The sequence below is a fragment of the Dromaius novaehollandiae genome, chromosome W, assembly GCF_036370855.1.
Source record: "Dromaius novaehollandiae isolate bDroNov1 chromosome W, bDroNov1.hap1, whole genome shotgun sequence".
NCBI lineage: Eukaryota > Metazoa > Chordata > Aves > Casuariiformes > Dromaiidae > Dromaius > Dromaius novaehollandiae.
In genome coordinates, this window is record NC_088130.1 from 45,483,809 (window position 1) to 45,500,818 (window position 17,010).

Below are 17,010 nucleotides of genomic sequence, written 5' to 3' on the forward strand. Positions count from 1 at the left end.
AATCATTACCCTCTCCTTGACCCCCTCAGCACTACTCCAAAGTCCCAGCAGTATTAGAGTGCAGAATTTCCAAAGTTTAATTCTCAGTAGTTAAGAAATTTAACCAGATGTCCTTAAATCAGCCCCCTTGTGTGTTCATCCTATACAGTGAGCAATACACAGGAAAAGAGACATTGTGTGGCAACATTAAATGCTGTACAACACTGCATCTATCACACAAAAGGGCAGAATTAAGCTGATTTGACAAACACACAGTGCTGCATCAACTATATCCATTTCATTCTGCAGGGCTTGAACTCGCCAGGTTTCTGCCTGCTGTCCTGTCAGGACTGCCCTGTCCCTGAACAGCAAGTCGAGGCTATGTTCTTCAAACCTTCTACTGTCATTCTTGATGCTTTTATCCACGTAAGAATTCTTGTCTCAGACAAATCATTGTTATTCCACCCTACTTTTATACTGCTACACCTATGTTTAGTATGACTGGTTCTGCTGGTTCTTCTAGTCAAACAGACAGGACTCTTTAAAAATAATTACTATTTGCACCATTGACCTGAAAGATTATTTGCATTTGTTTTTTGGACCTGAAGCCATATCTGCTCCATTCCATTCACACTGATAAGGCAGCACAAAGGGACAGAAACTGGATTAGCTGTTTCCCTGGAAATGAAGCAATCCCTGAGTGGCATAAAGATGATATGCCTGACTCTTACCCACCAGCTTCTTCCCACATGTGGGAATATGGAACATTCCAAAGGTGTGAGAGTGTAGCCAGAACAGCTCACACTCCAGTTACCTTTGGCTAGAAAATTAAAATAGTTCATCAGTTTTGTCATTTAAGCCTGTGGAAAGAAGTCTGGATGGGAGTATAGAGTAAAGAATTCCAGTCTATGCTGCACAGAGTCGTTACCAGCTGCCGAAGGTGTAGCAGCATAGCAACTAAGATCCATACTTTTTTACTTCCAATTTTTACTGGAATATTTACCTTAGAGCAGCTTGATGTGCTAGTGAAAAGCTATGTCAGGAAATTGGCCTCTGCCCTCAGCTGAGGACAGAAGGGAGATTAGAGTGTGTCCAAATGCTAACTGTGAGCACTGGCCAAAATGTATGCAGGAAATTGTTTGTCCAAACAAGGATTTGGTCCCTGGTTTTTAAAACTTCATGAATGAACCAGGCAGAAATCCTCTGCAAACCTGATTGTCTATTCTGTTCTCACTAATATAAGCAGAAAAGCATGAATCTGTATCTACTCCCTTGGATTATTAACAGCTGTGCTTATCACATAGGGTGAGTGTGAAATGCTACCAGACCAAAATTCTTCACACCAGAACTCCAGTCCAGTACGCTTCCGAGTGGCATAACTGAGTAGCTAGGAACAAGGCAGCACAGAATCAGATCACATATGCATAGTTAACTACAGCAGAGACAAAAGCAAGGATGAACTGTGTTCACTATTAGGTGCATCTTTACTGTTCACAGCTGGGTTTAATAGTCTGGCTGAAACAATATCTGCTTTAATAGGGTGTCCAGTTAACAAACAGTTATTTATCTAAAGCATAAAGAGATTCCTGAGTAGCATAGCCAGTTCTGTTACACAGCTAGCAAGTTGCAGGCTAATAAATCAAAGCTCTTCCCATTCTTTTGTTCTAATGTCTTGGCCTCATTTCTAAAAGTAGTGCCTAAATGTGTGTTGTGCATGTGATAGATTTACTTATGAATCCAATCCTACAGGCACTCTACAGCTGTACAAGGTGCTTTTCAGACACATCTGGTAGGACATTCTCCAATTTCTGTCTATGGAGTACATGTACATCAAGCTACTATAAAACAGCAAAAATCAGATTCATTTACAGCAGCATACGGTAACATATTTGTTATAATCTTCAACGAGCTGATGCATGAATTCATTAAAATAATAAGACATGCGATACTCACAGCTCAATATTTCCTTACACATGAAAGGCAGTAATATTTTACATGTAAAAACCTGCTGCCCCTCAGTGGTTTCTAAAAGAAACAACAGAACAATGTTCTCTCACTCACAGTAATAACAAGGATCTGCTTAGAATCCAGTGCTTTTGGTTTAAAATAAAATAAAATCTTCAAGAATAGCATGATGTGAAGGAGTAGCCTGTGAGCAGAGAACTGATGATGATGCCAGCCTAGTCTACGTATTTATTGAGCCAAGTACATGTACCTCCTTCCCTCCAAACAGTGTTTGCTGTCATTTCCCATAGGGCGATAATGAACTTTGAGTTAGATTGTAGCCATAAGTCATAGCTGATCCTGCAAATGGCATGGTGGGAAATGCTGCAGTGAAGAAATTCTGAAATTCTTTGGAAAACTGGCCCTGATATTTAGAAGCATTTATTGTCCACAGCTACAGATGGAGCCAATGTGACCTGCAAGTAGTTTGCATGACCAAAACAAAATTCTTCACCCAGTAAAGAAAATAAGACTGGAATTCCTCATCTGGAATAACATCTAGTCTCTGCAACCACTAATTGCATGAATAAAGAATAAGGATGTAACGTAAGTTTATGGTAGTGAAAGTGCCATTCATCTGAAGAAGCTTATATAATTGGATTACATTTATATAACCTCCATTATTACAGTTTCTCAGTGCTCCATAATCTTATAAAAAGTGTTTAATTTTACAAGAACTCAGTGAGGTAGGTAACTACTGACCACCCATTTTGTATGTGTGAAACCAAAGCAAAAGAAAGACCAAGGGCTATATTTAGACTGATTCACATAGGTGCCTAACTTTGCTATCGTAAATACTTCCTCCACTGATTGCACAGGGAGGCAGAGTCTTGCAGTCTTGTAGAGACAGTGCTCTGAGTTGCTGAGCTCACTCTTAAACTGACATGCCATAGTAGTTGCAAAACCAAAGGTTTGGACTGATAGCATGTGGCCTGAATATGGTCTTAAAGAGCTTGTCCGTGGTCACGCAAAGTTTACAGTAGAGCAGAAAGTTGAAGTTAGATGTTTCCTTGGTCACACAGGTCAGACAGGAAAAATTTGGGGTAAGCAGGATCTCTGTAAGTAATCTTTTAAAGTAATGACAGTTTTAGGTGAGCCAGAGGAAAGCTCACTCCCTTTATCTGGCTTACAAACGTCCTGTAGGAGTTTCTGGCAGACAGTCACATACCTGCTGTGCCCCAGTCTTCTTCCCAAGAGCCAGTTAGCTCCCTCTTCTTTCTGTGACCTTTTTTCCTTGTAAGAGTCCATGAGCCTCATTTTCAATTTGACCAAGGATGATTATAATTGATGTGAATTATGCACAATGCCTTGTGTTGCATTTTCCATTCTGGCTGCTTCAAAGCCCTGGATCTGAAACCCGCCTCTGGACTGCCATTCCAGATCTGAATCTGTAGATCAAGCCTACTTCTAGCTTCAGAATTCTTTGCCTAGCCAATCATATTAATAATTATGATTTGTATGAACATAAGGCACAAATTTAAATTTGAGTTAGTGGATGAATACCATCAGACAAAACTGTCCTTAAGCAAGTTCCTTGCAATACATAAATAACTCTGCTGAGAGCATAACAAAGGCCCTTTGTGTTCGTGCATAGTGGAGCCAAAAATGTTCTTGAAGCAAAGTTTTTTTTAATATAATTGCATACAGCTCATACATAAAACAGCTTGTCATGCTGTAGCCAAAAACGTAGTCCTTTAGATTCCACGAACATCTTCAGCTATCTATATTAAGAGTAGAAACAAACGTATGGTAAGACTTTATATTTCACTGAGTCCTTTTATCATTCCATTTGATATATTACTTCTTGTCTAAGGACACAGTCCTGCAAGAATCTTACTGCTGGCACAAATGACTGCCTGTACAAATTACCTTGCAGCACTGGGACTTTAGTCTGTGTATTCACAACTGCTTAGATATAATTTGGTGTAGTGCCTGTTACTGATTCTGTTTGGGGACTTTAAATTTTGCAGTGATAGAACTGAGCAGAAAATATAGGAAATTCATTTTCAAATACAGTAGAAAGGCTGAAGAGTTCGGAGGAAATTCTTTGGAATAGGTGTGTTAAAACCAGAAGGATATGTTCAAATTTTCCAGCAAAAGCTTAGATGCCTAAGATTTTATTTTAGGAAACAGAAAGTTTTCCCAGACATCTCTATCAGCTGAAGCATCCTGTCAGGATGAGGCATTTGGAGACTTCTCAACAATTGAATAATCCTTGTGCACTTGCAAATGATGGAAAAAATTCTGATTCTCCCATTGTCTGTGGGAGAACCAGTTTTCACTCCCTAGCAGACAGTACCATATTCCAGCTGGGAAATTTTGTTCCTTTGTCATTTTTCTTCACGTTGCCACATCCTTCCATCCCACAGTATAATGACTGTAAAGCCAGATGTCTATTACATCTTGATTCTGCCTTGTGTTCTCAGCTTTTTGAGTGCACTAATGGGAAAGCAAATGCTGATAATCCAGAGGACAAAGTCTCATTCTTCAGTAGAGTACATTTGTCTGCCACTGCAATATCTGGGTTTAGATGGTTCCAGGAAAAAATTGCCTTTTATAGAAATTATTTTCACTGTATAGAAATCCATAGTTAGTAAAGGGCTGTTGTAGTGACCAATCTTGTCTTGATCCTTACTCATAATGAAAAGAGGATGTCTGTTGGACGGAAGGTATGCCCATGGCTATGCCATGGTGAGAGGTGGAAGAGACCAAAGGATGATAAAGATACATTAGAACTATATACAAGCTGCTTTTCTCTACTGGCCATAGGTCAAATCGCTGGAGACCTCAGATCGAAGTAGCCAAGATCTGTGCTGAGAACAGTTTGTTTTGCTAAGAAGGCATGAACCATGGTGCCACCAAAGGGCCTAGGTCTCTGGAAAAATGTTCTTATTGTTCAGAAAAACCCATTTCCACCTCAATTTCTCAATTATTTTTTTCCAAGAAGCAAAAAAATATTATGTAGCTATTATTCCCATAAACAGGCTGGGAACCACATCATCCGAGACCCACAGTCCTCTGATTCTTCTCCCTCACTTCCTTGCCCTACTCTGGGAAAGAAAAACTGTTAAAGTATACCGCCTTCTACTGCTACACAGTCTGGTATGTAACCAGGGTAGAGATGATGCTCTAGCACTGCCAGGCCCAGCTATGTCAGACTGAAGGGCAGCATGTAATAGAAAGTAGTGGTTCTCTGGTAGCTCAGCAGTAGCGTGTAGTAGCAGCTTTGCTGCCTCTGTTACTGTCACTTGCATCTGCTTACACTCTGTGCTCTATTCACTCTACTGAACCAACAAAAGGGAACAAGGAAGGCATCCTAAACCCTTCTGCATTTCCCACACAAGCAAGCAGGCCAGACCACAGTCTTGTCCTAAATGACTATCCATATAAACATGGTCTGGAAATACTAACAATGACAACATAAAATTGTGACATGGTGCATGAAACAAATTCTTCACTGGTTCACAGGCTTCTGGCTTTGACAGCAATAAGCAAAGCTCTGGTTCACCTTTTTTAGTGACCTTCAAAGGCAGAACCTAGAGAGATGCAGTATCATGGAACATATATTAAAGAGGCACATCAAAACAAAGCTAAACTAAAATAATTGCAAAAAAACCCTTTACTTTTCAACTCACCTGCCCAAAACCCTGAAATTGCCCATTAATTACTTTGCTTTAAAGGTAAATGCTATAAAAAAATGGTGAATAAGTACACAAAATACATGGTCCCTACCCCCTGATAGATAATGTCACTGCATGGAAAGCATAAGTTTTCATCATAAGAAATGTCACAAGGGGACAGATGACTGTACTGGTTTAAATCAAATAAAGTTTTACATCAAAGAAAAGTGAGATTTGCTCCAAAGATTAATATGCATTTTATATTTATTGCTAAACCTCTGAAATACAAGTATTCAAATGACTGCTTGACTCAGCAGTTTTGAACTAGCTGGTAAGTATATTGCAGCCAGATTCTGCACTGATGAGAATATTTTTTCATTTGAGAGCTGGAGAAGAAGGTAAGCCCAGCAAAGAGGAGTATTTTGTGCCAGGGAAGGGAAACTCTACATATAAATTTCAAATGTGTGCCACATACAAAAGCTGGCAGATATGGGATCCAGCAGAGAACCTACAAAATGTCCCTTCTTGACTTAAAATTATAGCAGAAAGAAAACCCAAAAATTTAACAAAGGAATTTTTGGATTCCTGAAACTTCAAACAGAGGGAATAGAGTCTGCCAAAGCCAGACTACTTGTAGCAAGCCTTAAGGTAATTCTGCACTTCAGCCTGAACACATCATAACCATCTGTATATCTCTGAAAACTAATACCACATTGGCAGTCTGGGCCCTAAATTCTATCTTCGGACACTATATACCTGGACTCTGATAAAAGCTTCAGGCTGAAATATGGAAAATATTGATCAAATTCACTAGGCATATAATGGGAAAAGAAAAACTAGAAAAGTCAAGCTGCAATTTTTACTAACAAAGCTCATTAAATATGTGGAGCTTAGACAGCCCAGTGCTCTCTGAAGAAAACTATCCCAGAAAAGGCATGTGCAGAAGTAGAACTAAACCCTTGCTTTTTACGCAGTTTCCTACATGCCCCCTTAAAGTGGTGTTTCAAAATACTCTGCACTGACAAGTGTTACGGGTTCCTAAACACAGATTAGTTTAAGGTATTCCCATTATCATAGTGATTGTGGAGGTATGTAAATAAGAGACTGTAGATTTTTTAAATAAAAATTAATATTGTGGTTTTCAAAAACAGGTATTTATTATTGATCAGTCCCAAACTGTGTCATCTGCAGAATGACAGACTCATCAAGAATATTCTGTAGTTCTGCACTAGTTAAGTTCCTAGTGAACATATCTTTGATCTGTGGGCAATTGCACCACTTAGCCGAAGTTGCTGGACAAGATAATTATCTTCCATTCAGCCTATTTAAGGAAACAACTGAAAGGGACCCCTTTATTTCGTGAGGGCAGTTTAGTAGTGAATCAATCACCCAGGGACAAAGCCACACTGAGGCCTGGGCAATAGCTGGTTGTGGGGTCCCAGAGGTTCTCCCTGAGTGTGGGAAATAGTGTGGATGTATGGGACTGATTTGAGTGCAGAGCTGTGTGTGTGTGTGTACATGTGCGTGTACATGTGTGAAACAGAGACATGAAGAGAAACACTGCAGATGCAGACAAATGAAGCAGCAAAAAAGAGAGAGACAACCAGAGAAGCAGCAGCAGGAGCATGACCATGAACAAAAATAAAGCAAGCAAGAGCTTTTGAGTAAGTCTCAAAAAGGCTTGGAACCGAGATTAGAGAAACTTGCTCCTTTTATTTAAATCCAAATATACTCAGAGAAATACATTCAGCCTCTGCAAAAGCACTGGATTACATTAAAAAATACCTAGCTGCGTCTTCAATTTCTTCTCTTACTGGAAATACCCCTTGAGACTCCTCCCAAACTGATGAATTATTCATGCCAAAACTGGGAAACAATATTATGCCAGAAAACTTGGGAAGCTGTACAGTAACTGGAACTAAAATAAAAAATTAGAAGATTATCTAGAATCTATCTGCAACCGGTTTAATTTCTGGGGTTTGGGTGTATGCTTTTGAAATTGAAATGAGGAATGCCTTCAGCTACTTGCTTTATGATAAGTCACACAGTGTCACGTCTGTCATTGATGTCTACATAAAACTGTTGTCTAAAAAAAACCTGGGTTGGAATTCAGTTTCGATGAGAATGAAGTTCCTTAGTGCTTTCTCTTAACAGCCAAACTCCTTCCTCCAGAATGGAGATGCTGTCTTATTCTAGTCCACTTCTTCTTTACTTCACCTGTCTATCAGAAAGCAAACAGAATGCAAATACCATCAGTGTTAATGAGAAAAGCAGAAGTTGTTGCTGAACCAAACTGATATATAACAAAAGAAAATATACCATACTACAAATCAATTATACAATTTGCTTGAGTTCCTTTAACAAAAAATTGATAAAAAGAAGAAGAAAAAGCAGAGATTCAGCCTGACCCATCTACCATATTTCAAGGTATCTGTGCTGCTCCATACACTACTTTGGTTGAAGTACAAACTTGCATACTTGCTGAATACTGGAATATACTCAGAATATTATTTTTCTCCCCATTGTTATTGCGAGAGCTTACAAGAGATTATAAATCATTTATAGAGATGACTGCCCATTGGATTCAAAAGACTACAGAAGATTTTGTGGCAACTGAGAGTGGTAGCTAGAAATCAGAAATAACCTTGAGATTGGAAGTGACAATTGCAAAATGAAAGAAAATGGAAGTAAAAGTATGCAGAAAAGAGCTGGCCACGGATAAACATGCAAAGACTGTTCTTTTGATTTAAATTTTAATGATTTTTGAGGGAAGAAAAGAAGAAAATAAAATATCTTTATGATGTATATACTCATAAAGAAAGGGGAGAACACTACGAAACTTTTAAGAAAATCTTTTAGGATCAAAAACTACATTCAATTCAATTGTGAAATTTTGTCATAAATTGAAAACATTAAGTCAAATTACATTTTCTAAAGAAAATGTAGTTAAGAAAATCCCCTTTTCCATCTAAAAATACAGTTAGATATTAATTGGGGTACCCAAAGAAAGAAGGCCAAGCAACAAGAATATAAGTGATAGAGAGAAAAAAGGAAAAAAAGGAAGAAAATAAAAACAGAGAAGACAGAAGAGGAGAAAAGAGTGAAAGCGGTAAATGAGCTATTTGTCTCTCACTGCAGTGCTTTGGACGGCTTTCTGCTTGTCTTGTCTGTCACACTTAGTGTCTTCCCCGAGGATCTCAGTGTTTCACAACTGTAGAGATGCATCAGGAAAACACATTTGCATCAGAGTGTATCCTACATTATTTCAACCTCCTTTTTTCTTGACTTGCTTCACACCCTCATCACTGACTACAATCCATCAAAATTTAATAATTGCTTAGATCGCATTTCTGAGCCATCAGTCTGTCTGCAACAAATTCATCGCTGCCGATTCACGCCCAGCGTTGTGGTTTCCTGTCCCTCTACAGCCGCACCTTCCGTTTCCTTCCAGGCTGCATCTCTCCTGGCAGATAGACTTCATAGGTGGTAAAATGTATTCATGTGCCTAGATAGGCAAGACTGCTTCTTTCAAGGTAATGGAAGATCCAATTACAAAACAGTCCATAGCCCTTATTCACACACTATCCAATTCTTCCTGGGCCTTTTATCTTGTAGGTCCAAAGCACAATAGCTTCCTTGCCCTTTACGAGCCACAGTATTACAGACAAACGAAATGTGAAACTGGTATTTCACAAGAAAAATGTTTATTTTATTTACAAAATTCCCAAATTTTAAGTTTCAGTGCATTTGTAATGAAACAAAAATGTTTTCCTCTGTCCTTTGAAAAAGACAAAAATCATTTTATTTACATTTCCATCCAATCTAAAAAAAGTTTGTGTAATTAAAGTTACATAAAGTTTATGTAACTAAAACAGTTTTTATTTCCAGTCAGAGTAAAGAGAAAAATTTAAACAAAACCAAAAAATGTCTTTGGCTTCCTTCAAACCTTTTAATACAAAACCACCTGGTTTTCCTGCAAGCCTAAGGGACTAAAGGGGCTTGGCCTCTCCCCAGAGTCCTCAGCTGAGGGGCAGAAACTTATTTACCAAATCATCCAAAGTGCAAAAGTCCATTTCCATCTGTTCAAAGAAGATATTCTGTTAATCTGAAATTGTATGTTAAAGACAGAACTACTAAGGAAACTGTATGATGGGATATATCATGACAGGTAGGTTAAGAGAACATCTGCTCTTGGCTGAACAGAAATATGGCTCTGGTGTGGAAGCCCAGCCAGAGAGATTATTTTGAACACTAGGGACAGAAGAAAGAGAGGGAGGTCATTTGGTCCTAAAAGAAAAGCAGCAAAATAAACAAATGAAGGAGAAGCATACAATACTTTTTCTTATAAAATTAGGTTTTTCTCCCAAGTCAAGGAAGGAAAAAGTTAATGATGGCTAGTTTGTGTTTATTCTGTATCCATTCCAGCTCAAATAAAAATGTAATGGTTCTTTAAAGAAAAGGAAGTCAGCAGCATAGTAAGCCACGGTATTTGAAGAGTTCTGTGTAGTTCTACAACTATAATAGGAACAGCAGGTCACACTATCTGATATTCAAAGGCACATGCCCTGAGGAGAACTCAGACTGGGAAAAGACAGCTAGGGAACATCAGTGTTGAAAAGAGGTAGCAGGCTGTAAATAATATTATTTATAAAAGTCAGAAAAGACTAAAGCTAGAAAGGTCTCCAGGTATCCTTCCAAGGCCTGTGATAAGGCTGTGTGGCAAACAAGTAGATCCACTGTGACCCCCCTGGGTCTCCTTTCCTTGTCCTAGGAAAGAGTCCTAGAAGCCCAGCCAGGAGAGGGGTGTATGTGATACTGCCTCTTCTAGCAGCCTCAGCAAATACACCTGCTGGAGGACAGGACTTGCATGCCCGCCATCATCTCTTTTCACTTGTGCCCCCTTCCTTCCCCACCATATTTCTTCTTGTTTCTACTCCTCTTCCTACGCCTTCAGCTCAATAACTGTCTTAGCCAGCCAGATCACTCTCCTTGGCAGCACTGCTGCAAGTCCAAAACAGGGAGGCGGAGGAAAGCAATGCCTTGAAACAGCTCAACGATGGTACAAGATAGCCAGATCTTGGAGTCACCATGCTCTGTCTCCTCTAGCAACAACCTTGTAAACTGAAGTCAGGAGCCAAAACAGAAGGTACATTATCTAACTTGGCTGTTTTTTTCCTTTCCCCTTTTGTGTGTGCTTGTCTTGATTTATCATCAGGGAGGCAGATTCAGGCTTTTACCACAACAGTAATAACAGCAGCTCTGGCTCATCATCTTAACTTTTATTTCATCCAAAAAGAGTGGTTATTACCATCTTTAATACCACCTAAAAGGCTGCCAAAAAAAGCATTTTCCCTTATTATAAGAAGCAAAAAAACCCAACAACCACTACTGCAGTTACAGCGAAACAAAATAAGAGATGTGGTTAAAATCTCACCCAACCACTTTCCCTGCTTTGTTCTTTTCTTGGTGGCTAGAAAGGTTTAAACCTTCATTTTCCGATGTGGGTGTTTACTGAAGGACATTTGGGTGTCTCTGAATGACCAGACTTTCATTATTCAGTTTTGTACAGTGGCTCATATAAATACCTTTGACTCTTCTGACTCATCTGTTCCAGTAAAACATGCTTAGAGCTTCTAATTAATACAAGATGTTACTATCACCTCTTCATCCCCCACCAATGACTCTATAAGCACTTTGCCATTGTTTCTTCATTATTTTTCTCTTCCCGGTGCTTTTCCTCTCACTGCTTAACTGTCATTCCTTGGATTGCCTCCCCATCCCTATCAACTTAGGAGCCCCAGCCACCCCTGGTCTCCCCATGAAATAGCAGCTGTTACATTCATATCCTTTACTGAGCTGAAAGGCTATTCGTTATGCTAAAACACATAGGTTTTACTTACTCTTGGTTACCTAATCTTTCAGTAAACATGAAAAAACACAACACTTCGATGATGAAGGGATGAGTCCCGGGTGTCTTCCTATAGTCCAGATCATCCTTATTCTTGCCTTCAAGATTCTGGCCTCCAACTGTGGTGGAATTTGTAATCGCTTTTCAGTTCACCTCTCCTTCTGGCCACGGCAGCCGTGACAACACATCCGCTTCTTCCAACAGCATCTCTCTCTGCACTCTTCTGCATAGCCACTTTTCTTGGAATGACTCTGTCTAAGCTTGCCAGGCTTCCAGGTATCCATCCTCTCCCAATTTAGTACTCTCTGTTAATATCACAGATATCAAAGGACTTCACCCAATATTAAAACTGCAGAAGCAAAATTCAAGTTAGACATGAGGAGACACCTCCTAATTGTAGAGAAAACTAAGCAGTGCAATTGCTTGCCTAACAAGCCTGTGGAATCCCTGTCATTGGAGACTTCAGAAAAGAGGCCACAGGGACATCTGACAGGAGCAGGTTACAGGCACAGGATTACGCTCTGGGAGAATGAGATGTTCTGCAGGATCTGTTGAGGTCCCTTCTGGCCACAGTGTTTGATTCTATAATAAAAGTAGTAATATCTGACTCCAGGTAATCCAGGTAAGCCCACCATTAGTTCTGTTCAAGCAGCCAGTTAAAAGCTATGATCAAATTACACTGATGCGTGACTCTTGATAATTGTTTAACGTAAGAAATATGTTGCCACCATCTATGACCCCATTGTATGTTGCCCTCCTTACATCTGCCTTGTCCCATACCACCTCACCCTATTTCTTACAGTCTGTTCCGACTGCAAACATGTCCAGGCAATTAGCTTACGCAAAATCTTAGCCATACTACTTGGAATGGAAGATGTTCCTTTCAAGTCAGTGAGACAATTCAAGGTAGTAAAGCTAAGCACGTACAGATCCGTAAAATATTAGTGTAATAACAATGGAGATTTGACGGACTGTGAAGACTCATATTCAAATAAGTGTAATAAGGAATTACAAATTATCTGTATTGAAGTTATACTTTTGATTGAAATGGCATTGAAGTTTTTGCAGTTCTACATAGTAAAAATAGTAAAATAGTTTTTCATTGCCAGATTAAATACATTCGGTACTGCTCAAAAACCTCGGGAAAATTCTAAATATAATTTGTGAAATCGAATGAAGAGATGCTGAACAAAGACACCAGACGGGGAGTCTCCTGTTATTAGCAGGATAACCAGTGAAACATCTCCATTCCCAGAAGGAATTGCTTTAATTTCCTCACTGAAGCAAGTGTAAACTAAATGTGAGGCAATAGAATTTTTTTGGTTTGAGATGTTGAACTTCATTGACATATCCAATAAAATCAGAATGCATATTTGACTTAGTCACATCAAGTGAAGATCTTTAGTAGATCATTTTCTATCAGCAGACCCATTCAAAACTCTGGCTAAGAATGAACAAAAGACAAAATAACACAGGTCGAAAGAAGTTCCTCAATCTATTCTAAAGGTTTGCTGAAAACAAGAAGCCACTAAAATGAATGCAGTTGTTAATTACAAAAGAATCAGTGATATTAGTAAGCAGAAATGGAAAGATTAATGCATAAATGAGTTTGCTATGCTGGTACACAAACAAGGAATTACCAGGCAAAATAAACAGGACCATCTTTCAGCATTCAGTAAATAGAAATAACACAATGGTTAAGAAAAGCATTCTTACAACACCAGAACAGATGCCATAAGCAGTGCAAAGGAAAAAAAAATAGAATTTACCAAACAACTACCAATAGTACTCAACTAACAATACTTAAAGAAGAGCATGCTCTCTTTTTCCCCAAATATATTTGTCTAACAAAAGATATATCTCTTCTTTCATTTAAACATTGATGGACTTATTTCTGATAATTATGGTTATGCCAACCTGATTATCTCCAAAAGGAGTAAACATATAGCACTTATTTTTGATAAATTAAACAGAAAGGATTTGCCATAGTATGATGACAATAAATTACCAACAGGAACCTGAATGACAACTCAGAATTCTTTAGAACTTGCATCAACAACAAAGAATGTTAAGATGCATTTGTGGTATGATGCAATTCTAGAAATAATGACTTGCTGGAAAAGACATCAGCTGGTAATTAATGACAAGCACATGCGAAGTCATTAATGAGAGCCATTCCTAGGGACGACCACCTTCTTTGCAAAAAGCAAGCAAATATACAATATTGTTATAAAAAATGGCTTGCCTTACATATACTATATCGTGTTAAAATCTAACAGAGGGTTGCTAAAATATATAATAGTAGCTTATACTCTCATTATGTATCCTTTCAGTAATGCCAGGCATGGAGTAAATTTGTAGAGCAGACTTTGAAAGTCAGCCTTGGTAATATGAAGAGTAGAGCCTGAGCCAGCAACACTGAAGTGCCAGGCCCAGAGCCCATGCTTGGTATGCTGTGTCAGCCTGATCTCCCAAGGAAACAAGGCTTACACAATTGATACCAGTCAGTCCATATCTCTGCCACTCCACTCCTAATAATATTTGAACATGCTAGCCAATTCTAACCAAACTCAAGAACAGCACTGAATCATAATTCAGGTTGGATGAGATCTCAGGAGGTCATGTAGTCCAACTGCTTCAGTGTCAAAGGCACCTGAATTTTTTATGTTTCATAAAAACCAGCTATTAACATACACATATCAACACAGCTTATACTTTGTATCAGCTGGCTGACCAACTAAGACCTATATACCTATACTAACATACCTTCAGGCAAGTCAAAGCACATACTGACTCCTGCCCACATCGGTTGGAGCCTTGGGAGGTACTGGGCAGAGGTAGGATATTAAACTACATATGAGGATATAGAACATAAACCAATAAGAAAGCAGTTTTGAATAATTCTGTTGGTCATAATATAAATTGTTTGCCTGAGGCATAAATCTTGTAGGCTCATTAAGTGGGCTAGAAAATAGTAGTGTTAGTCTTCTGCATAAAATCTGACATAGGTAACCTTCTGATTTCAATTAAATAAGCCAGGTGTCATTTCCGCTTACAAACATCCTTGTAAAGTAACATGACACGAATGTTGTTTCTACTGAGAAGTGCCTGTAATCAGAAGGTAATTTTTTGCACAAAGGATGTGAGATACTGCTTAAGAGGAAAAGTATTTATTTCTAAAAATAAAAATGTGTTGTTCTCCCTTTTTACAAGCCTAATTGCTTTCAGCCCAGCTATTCATCAACAGTCACGTGATAGTAGTGAAGAATCACAGAAAGAACAACTTTCTACAAATGTGAGCTTTGTTTGGATACAAAAAAGTGTACTATTTCTAATGCTACACCCTCTCCCATCCCACATCCTTGAACTTTTCTGCTTTGCTACAGAATGTCTACTTAGCGGCTTGCCAAACTGTAATGCCTAGTGACATTACAAAAAGAAACAAAACACTTCTCCTCTTAACTACTCTTATTTTAGCTACAAATCATAGATTCATGTGAAATCTGTCTTGGACTTCACTATTCTTCAAAATCTCATCATCTGAATTTAAGGAGGGATTTGTCCATTCATTTGGTAGCATGTAGGCTCCTCCACAGATTTGGACTTCTTTTTAAAGGACTGTTTTCCTACCTCGGTGCTGGCAGTGGGATCTCGTGGCAATTCAGCTGAAGATGGAACCAGATGAAGATACCATCTGTTCCTCCCATACTGAGCAACTGGATCAGACTCAAGTATGCAGCAGCTTAGGGTGTAGCTATGTCTAGCTACAGCAGCTTATCCTATCCAATATTTATCCAGAACAGTTTAATCAGGATGAGAATTTCTTTCCTAAGTGAGGCTAGATGTCAGGCCTTCTGTTTAGAGAACACCTGAGATCTCCTAGGGTTAGGGTTCTCATCCTTTGATATGAGCACTTGGGATTAAGATTTACCTGTTACCTCAGTGGCATTATTGAGACCTTCACACCACAAACTGCATTTATTCTGTCACGTGGAGTGTTTCTGTAGCGCTCTGGAGGATTCTGTTGCAAGGCTTCCTCACCAGCATGCATTTCTTTACTCAGCAGTCTGCTCTCTTTGTTGAACTGTCTCCAGTCTCGCAGGATCCTAAAATGCTGGATCACGTACCTGGCAAATTGTAGTTGCTATCAGTTATTATTCCTACTAAAAAGCTGATAAAACTTTGAACTTTTCTATAGCCTGCTGACTTGCATTTTATTAGAAGGCAAAATTTTAAAATGCCTAGGAAAATACTCTGTGCTTAGTAAACATCATACAAGTCTTTTTTTATATATATTCCAAAGTCCGTTAAGTAATATCATCATTAATCTGCTTTGTGTTTTAGCTTCTGCCCCAACCCTGCTTCTATACTAGCATACTCTCTTGCTCTGTTCTGATAACCAGAGCTCAATGTATATATTTTCTAAGATGTTACGCTTCAAAGACTTTAAGTATGTCTACTCTGCAGTCAAACCTGTGACTGAATCTTGCTTGAATGTATACAAGGTAGCTTGATAAATATTAGACTATTTTGGTGAAAAAATTATATCAGTGTTCTTGTCATTTTATAAATTAGAGATACTTCATTTGATACTTGATCAAGCTTAGAATCTTTTTTGACTACAGTACTATCATATAATCTATGATCAACTGCTTTTCAAGAGTTGTGATTTTGTCCACAAATCACACTGGCACAGAACTACCATCAAGTAGCAACAGCTTTCCTATTAAAATTTACATTTATCAGATGTATTTGTTATTTGCACTATCGCATTATTTTAAAACTCAAGGCCAGCAATATAGAAAGATCAATGAGGATTAACTAGACAGCAGAAGCCAATGTTCCTGTCACTCCCCTAGGGTGCTGTCATGGTTGGGAATATCAGTAAGCAGAAATCCTTGACTGGTAAGACAGCTTGGAAATTTGCATACAGTGCGAACAAATCTTGACACTATTCTTTTCAGTCAAGTGATACTTCCTCCCTTTCTTGGCTCAGTGGGGCTTTCTGTCACCTTGACAGACAACATTTATCAGACTGAAGCTAAGACTTCTTGAGTACTGGCTAGAAATGGTATATTTACCCCTTAAGCACATAATTGAGCAATTTACGTCCATTACTCAATCTATTCTTAGCTTTTTAGAGACTGTATTTAGAAATTTTACCAACCAAGTTGTGACCCAAAGTCAGTGTTGGCTGCGCTAACAACAGTCTGTTATGCTCATCTCGGCCAGCGCACACTGCAGTGACACAAGGCCTGCAGAAGCTTGCAGAGGTCAGATGGCCTGAAAATGTTACTGGAAATATGAGTGACTCATCTGGTAGTCAAAGTTTTTCTCTCTCAGACCAAAGGAAAAATAGCTTACATGTGTATGGGAAATGCCAGGATCACACACTAATTCAAAGGCTAGTGGGGCTTCGACCCACTTTTTTCATCCAGAAGGCAATCCATCTGAGGAAAAAGAACATTGACTACTACTCTACAAAAAGCTCAACTTCTC